The sequence below is a fragment of the Salmo trutta genome, chromosome 24 (genome assembly GCF_901001165.1).
Source record: "Salmo trutta chromosome 24, fSalTru1.1, whole genome shotgun sequence".
In the NCBI taxonomy this organism is placed as follows: Eukaryota; Metazoa; Chordata; class Actinopteri; order Salmoniformes; family Salmonidae; genus Salmo; species Salmo trutta.
This window is the reverse complement of record NC_042980.1, coordinates 48,006,590-48,014,089: the sequence shown is the minus strand read 5'-3', so window position 1 is coordinate 48,014,089 and position 7,500 is coordinate 48,006,590.

Here is a 7,500-nt window from a genome sequence, read left to right as displayed (position 1 = left end):
GTCTTAATGTTGGAACTGGTCCAATCCAGTCAGTTCTTAGTGAGGTGTCTTAATGTTGGAACTGGTCCAATCCAGTCAGTTCTTAGTGAGGTGTCTTAATGTTGGAACTGGTCCAATCCAGTCAGTTCTAAGTGAGGTGTCTTAGTGTTGGAACTGGTCCAATCCAGTCAGTTCTTAGTGAGGTGTCTTAATGTTGGAACTGGTCCAATCCAGTCAGTTCTTAGTGAGGTGTCTTAATGTTGGAACTGGTCCAATCCAGTCAGTTCTAAGTGAGGTGTCTTAGTGTTGGAACTGGTCCAATCCAGTCAGTTCTTAGTGAGGTGTCTTAATGTTGGAACTGGTCCAATCCAGTCAGTTCTTAGTGAGGTGTCTTAATGTTGGAACTGGTCCAATCCAGTCAGTTCTAAGTGAGGTGTCTTAGTGTTGGAACTGGTCCAATCCAGTCAGTTCTTAGTGAGGTGTCTTAAAGCTGGTTTACAGTCCGTCAATCGACATGTCTGTAGACAGTTGTCGTAGCAACATCATGAACATTCTATTGTCGTCCGACATCTAACTTGTCGTTGTCGTTATGAAAAAGTATAAACACAAAACGACAACCTCCGCATGGCGTCGACATCCGGTGATCCCAAATAGCATACTGTCTGTATTTTAACGCCAATAAACCCATCCATTTAACAAATGTGTTCGGTAAACATCAACCTAGCAAGCCAGGCATCAAAGAGCAATTTCCTAAACGATGTTTTGGTTCGTTGCTAGCTAGCTAGTTCAAATAATGACCAAAGTATAACTAAACTGACAATGCCTTAACTTTTAGCGACTTTTTATTATTATTAATTAATTACAGGAAAATAAACCCACATCAACATCATTATTTATAAGGTAATGAAGAGCTTACAGAAAATAGCTTACTGCCACAGTGGGACCAAATAAAAGCAGGTTATTCTATCTGAGGATTTTTCAACTCCTGCATCTTGTAACAAGGAGGATTTGGTCTGGTTTCCGCGGCAGTCCGGGTAACCATGACGATGGACAGTAGCAGAGATTTAAACTTTTTCCACGTCTCTGAGACAAAGGAACTGACAGTCACAGCGACAGCTTACATATATATTCCACCGGAGTATAAATGAAATGTCATTTTGACCAGCGACACTTGTCGCATTCGAACTAATTGTCTAGATAGAATCACGTATAAACTGGCTTTTAGTGTTGCAGCTGATATAATCCAACAAGCCTAAAAGATCCTGACTCAGATTCTTTTCTTGGCAGGGAACTGGACACGACAAGACAGAATGTATGTAGTGTGTGTGTGTGTGTGTGTGTGTGTGTGTGTGTTCAGCCAGTCTGTCTGTCTTGTCTGTCCATCTCTCACAACACTCCAGTGTCTCTCTTGGATGTGGGGCTAGCATTTACCAAACAGCTTAACGGACATGAGGCTCTCTGCCAGAATTTAAATGAGGCTCGTGCCTGAGTTAACTTGCACTGTGGGAGCCTGGGGCTGAACCAGATTGTCCTGCTTATAGGGGGCATGTTTAAGCCCACATTTTACTATAATTATTTATATTACAAAAGAAATCAGTCAGCGGTATTTTGCAGAGGAGCACACTGACTGGAACAGTCAAAGGGACTTTTTAAAACCCTGTATTCTGGCTCTGGTCCAGCCCATCAGTTTCTGGGACCAATCAGAACGCTTAGAATGTGTTCACGTTCTATAAATCGTTAAGGGGGGGGGCTACTCATATCCAGACTCAAGAAGAAACTAACGTCCGTGGTGGTGGCGTAGCTTTTGGCCGGAGCAAGGAGTCTGGGTAGTCAGGCAAGCACGGTGTAAAGATATGCTAGGCACGACGCTAGATACTCTAGCTCAGTATCATCAGTGGTGGAGGAGGAGAGAGAGTGTGGCGTGACACAAACAGCGTTTGATTTGATTTAGCTGCCAGTGATGGGCAGGACTCCCAGGAGTTACTCTATGTTTGTTAATGAATTTGATAAAGCTATGTAGCATATTGATTCCTTCTTGATGAATAAATAAAACAAAATTGTTTTGTTGTTTTCTCTGTAATTCTAGCCACCTAGCAATATTATGAAGTTGGCTTTAAAGCTAACCAGCTAGATAGGTTCCCAACCTCCCAACCTCATTACGGGGAGGCAGGTAGCCTAGTGGTTAGAGTGTAGGGGGGGCAGGTAGCCTAGTGGTTAGAGTGGAGGGGCGGCAGGTAGCCTAGTGGTTAGAGTGTAGGGGAGGCAGGTAGCCTAGTGGTTAGAGTGTAGGGGCGGCAGGTAGCCTAGTGGTTAGAGTGTAGGGGCGGCAGGTAGCCTAGTGGTTAGAGTGTAGGGGCGGCAGGTAGCCTAGTGGTTAGAGTGTAGGGGAGGCAGGTAGCCTAGTGGTTAGAGTGTAGGGGTGGCAGGTAGTCTAGTGGTTAGAGTGCAGGGGGGGCAGGTAGCCTAGTGGTTAGAGTGTATGGGCGGCAGGTAGCCTAGTGGTTAGAGTGTAGGGGCGGCAGGTAGCCTAGTGGTTAGAGTGTAGGGGCGGCAGGTAGCCTAGTGGTTAGAGTGTAGGGGGGGCAGGTAGCCTAGTAGTTAGAGTGTAGGGGCGGCAGGTAGCCTAGTGGTTAGAGTGTAGGGGCGGCAGGTAGCCTAGTGGTTAGAGTGTAGGGGCGGCAGGTAGCCTAGTGGTTAGAGTGTAGGGGCGGCAGGTAGCCTAGTGGTTAGAGTGTAGGGGCGGCAGGTAGCCTAGTGGTTAGAGTGTAGGGGGGGCAGGTAGCCTAGTGGTTAGAGTGTAGGGGGGGTAGGTAGCCTAGTGGTTAGAGTGTAGTGGCGGCAGGTAGCCTAGTGGTTAGAGTGTAGGGGCGGCAGGTAGCCTAGTGGTTAGAGTGTAGGGGCGGCAGGTAGCCTAGTGGTTAGAGTGTAGTGGCGGCAGGTAGCCTAGTGGTTAGAGTGTAGGGGGGGCAGGTAGCCTAGTGGTTAGAGTGTAGGGGCGGCAGGTAGCCTAGTGGTTAGAGTGTAGGGGCGGCAGGTAGCCTAGTGGTTAGAGTGTAGGGGCGGCAGGTAGCCTAGTGGTTAGAGTGTAGGGGGGGCAGGTAGTCTAGTGGTTAGAGTGTAGGGGCGGCAGGTAGCCTAGTGGTTAGAGTGTAGGGGCGGCAGGTAGCCTAGTGGTTAGAGTGTAGGGGCGGCAGGTAGCCTAGTGGTTAGAGTGTAGGGGGGGCAGGTAGCCTAGTGGTTAGAGTGTAGGGGCGGCAGGTAGCCTAGTGGCTAGAGTGTAGGGGCGGCAGGTAGCCTAGTGGTTAGAGTGTAGGGGGGGCAGGTAGCCTAGTGGTTAGAGTGGAGGGGCGGCAGGTAGCCTAGTGGTTAGAGTGTAGGGGTGGCAGGTAGCCTAGTGGTTAGAGTGTAGGGGGGGCAGGTAGCCTAGTGGTTAGAGTGTAGGGGCGGCAGGTAGCCTAGTGGTTAGAGTGTAGGGGGGGCAGGTAGCCTAGTGGTTAGAGTGTAGGGGCGGCAGGTAGCCTAGTGGTTAGAGTGTAGGGGCGGCAGGTAGCCTAGTGGTTAGAGTGTAGGGGCGGCAGGTAGCCTAGTGGTTAGAGTGTAGGGGGGGCAGGTAGCCTAGTGGTTAGAGTGTAGGGGCGGCAGGTAGCCTAGTGGTTAGAGTGTAGGGGCGGCAGGTAGCCTAGTGGTTAGAGTGTAGGGGCGGCAGGTAGCCTAGTGGTTAGAGTGTAGGGGGGGCAGGTAGTCTAGTGGTTAGAGTGTAGGGGTGGCAGGTAGCCTAGTGGTTAGAGTGTAGGGGCGGCAGGTAGCCTAGTGGTTAGAGTGTAGGGGCGGCAGGTAGCCTAGTGGTTAGAGTGTATGGGCGGCAGGTAGCCTAGAGGTTAGAGTGTAGGGGCGGCAGGTAACCTAGTGGCTAGAGTGTAGGGGCGGCAGGTAGCCTAGTGGTTAGAGTGTAGGGGCGGCAGGTAGCCTAGTGGTTAGAGCGTTGGACTTGTAACCAAAAGGTTGCTAGATCGAATCCCTGAGCTGACAAGGTAAACATTTGTCGTTCCGCCCCTGAACAAGGCAGTTAACCTGCTGTTCGTAAATAAGAATTTGTTCCTAACTGACTTGCCTAGTTAAATAAAAGTTAAATTTAAAATGTTATTTTTTTTTTTACTAGTTACAGTATCTTGTCTAACTATTTTAGCTAATTCTTTTGTTTCTGTTTCACAGGGAGTCCCATTGAGACAAAGGTGTTACGTTATGTCTGTCTTTATTACTTTATCCAATATATCATACTGAAACAAAAGGTGTCTTTTGCAAGGGAGCCCTACAACATACAATTACACAACAAATTACACACAGGAAATACAGAATAAAATAAAACACACACAATCACATTCCTCAGCAAAGACGTCCTTAATCAACACTCTGAACTGCCCGAAAGGCAACAATACATCCATTTGTAGGGAACTCTGCAGATAGTTTCCTTCCACACCATGTATGGAACAAACAGCTGCTTTTTGTAAATCTGTAGCGACAGACAGTATTTTCAGAGTTAGACATCCCTGTGATTGGGTATGGTAACTCATACGTCTACGGGTAATTAAAAATGAGAGAGTTTATAAATGAATAAAAGGCAACATTTCGACCTACGTGAGGGCCATCCTACTTTCTGATAGGGCAAGCAATGATGAGTCCTACTTTCTGATAGGGCAAGCAATGATGAGTCCTACTTTCTGATAGGGCAAGCAATGATGAATGCAAGACCTGTCACACATGATAAAACTAAGAGCACTGTGATAAACTGCCTATAATGAAGTGGCAGCTGCATTCATGTAGATGATGTCACCGTAGTCTAGGACAGGAAGGAACATCGACTGAATGGTCTGCATTCTGTATAGCGAGAGGCGTGACCTATTCCTATAGGAGAAACCCATTTTTATTCTCAGCTTCTTAACTAACTCATCAATATGCTTTTTAAAAAGAAAGATAGCTTTTCTTCTATCCAAATGCCCAGATATTTATAACTGGGGACACGATCATTGTGGGCACCATCGAAATTACATATGCTTCAATCATTATAATAATTGTTGCTCTAGAAGACAACAGTGCCTGCTGTTATGGTTGCTAGACATGTGCTGAATAAGACTCCCTTTACTTCTTATTCCGATTTTAGCAGAGATGTTGTCACGTATGAACCCAAGAGCAGACTCAGACAAGGAGACTGGGATGAGGTAACCGATGTATTTATTGAAACACAAGGGGAAGACGGGGTGCAGGCCAGGGGAAGCTCGGGCGGGTTGAAGGAAGACCAGTGCAGAGGCTGAGGCTGGAGCGATGGGAGTTGTAGGTCCGGCGAGGAATCCAAGGACACAGAGGAGGACAGAGTAGCAGGACTGAAAAGATGTGGGACTGGAGACAGGGGCCAAAGTCAGAGCGGGCTGAACTGTAGCGAGATGAAAACAGCATCAGGCAACGGAAAACCGCGTCAGGAAAGGGAAAACAGGCATAACAGGATAACAAGATTTAAGCAGGAACAAACGGATAAAAAAACTCAGACTGACTGAGAAGAGGTTACAATCTGGCAGCGTGGAAGTGGCAGGGCTAAGTATTTGTAGAGGTCTTGATTATGGAACAGGTTGCAGCTGGTGGGGATCTTCTCTGACTCCAGCACACCTGTCTCCGCTCACACAATCTCTCTCTCTCTCACACACACACACACACACACACACACACACACACACACACACACACACACACACACACACACACACACACACACACACAGAGGAAGAGGGAGAGAGCACTTGGGGAGTGGCGGCAGGTTAGGGAGACAGGATGAGGACGTGGCAGGAGCAGATGTAACAGATATAACAGAAGCTAGTTAGTTTCTTTGATAAAAAATAACCACCAGTCAGGAGGTTACAGACAGCTGAAGAGGCAGAAAAAAGACTTGCTTTAAATATCATCTGGTGTCACGCCCTAGTAAGATGTCATTTTCTATAGTAGAGTAGGGCAGGGCGTGACAGGGGGTGTTTTGGGTTGTTCTATGTTTTCTATTTCTATGTTAAAGTTCTAGTTTTTCTATTTCTATGTTGGGATTGTTTGGGTTGATCTCTAATTGGAGGCAGCTGATCCTCGTTGCCTCTGATTAGAGATCATATTTAAGTAGGGGTTTTTCTCTTCCTGTTTTGTGGGTGATTATCGTTTGAGCAGTGTGTTTTCCTCTCTGCGTCACGGTTTGTTGTTTTTTGATTGTTTTTGTTTTTGTGTATTCAAGTATTTAGTGTATTGCATTTAGTTTCACAATAAATTAAATATGTGGAACTACGAACACGCTGCATTTTGGTCCGATCCTTCAGACAGCCGTGACATCTGGCACCTTGTGATAATATCATGTTATTTGTGTATTAACTATGATGCCATGATATGTGCCTGTATTGATGATGTGTGTTATGATACCATGTTGTAATTTAGATGTAATATCCTAGGCATGCTACTGCAGTACAGTGCCTTGCAAAAGTATTCATCCCCCTTGGCGTTTTTCCTATTTTGTTGCATTACAACCTGTAATTTAAATGGATTTTTATTTGGATTCCATGTAATGAACATACACAAAATAGTCCAAATTGGTGAAGTGAAATGAAAAAAATTCAACAACAACAAAAAAAAAACAGAAAAGTGCAAACGTATTCACCCCCTTTACTATGAAGCCCCTAAATAAGATCTGGTGCAACCAATTACCTTCAGAAGTCACATTATTAGTTAAATAAAGTCCACCTGTGTGCAATCTAAGTGTCACATGATCTGTCACATGATCTCAGTATATATACACCGGTTCTGAAAGGCCCCAGAGTCTGCAACACCACTAAGCAAGGGGCAGCACTATGAAGACCAAGGAGCTCTCCAAACAGGTCAGGGACAAAGTTGTGGAGAAGTACAGATCAGGGTTGGTTATAAAACAATATCTGAAACTTTGAACATCCCATGGAGCACCATTAAATCCATTATTAAAAAATGTAAAGAATATGGCACCACAACAAACCTGCCAAGAGAGGGCCGCCCACCAAAACTCACAGACCAGGCAAGGAGGGCATTAATCAGAGAGCCAACAAAGAGACCAAAGATAACGCTGAAGGAGCTGCAAAGCTCCACAGCAGAGATTGGAGTATCTGTTCATAGGACCACTTTAAGCCGTATGCTCCACAGAGCTGGGCTTTACGGAGGAGTGGCAGGAAAAAGTCCATATTTAAAGAAAAAAATAAGCAAACACCTTTGGTGTTGGCCAAAAGGCATGTGGGAGACTCCCCAAATATATGGAAAAAGGTACTCTGGTAAGATGAGACTAAAATTGAGCTTTTTGGCCATCAAGGAAAATGCTATGTCTGGCGCAAACCCAACACCTCTCATCACCTCGAGAACACCATCCCCACAGTGAAGCATGGTGGTGGCAGCATCATGCTGTGGGAATGTTTTTCATCGACAGGGACTGGGAAACTGGTCAGAATTGAAGGAATGATGGATGGTGCTAAATACAGG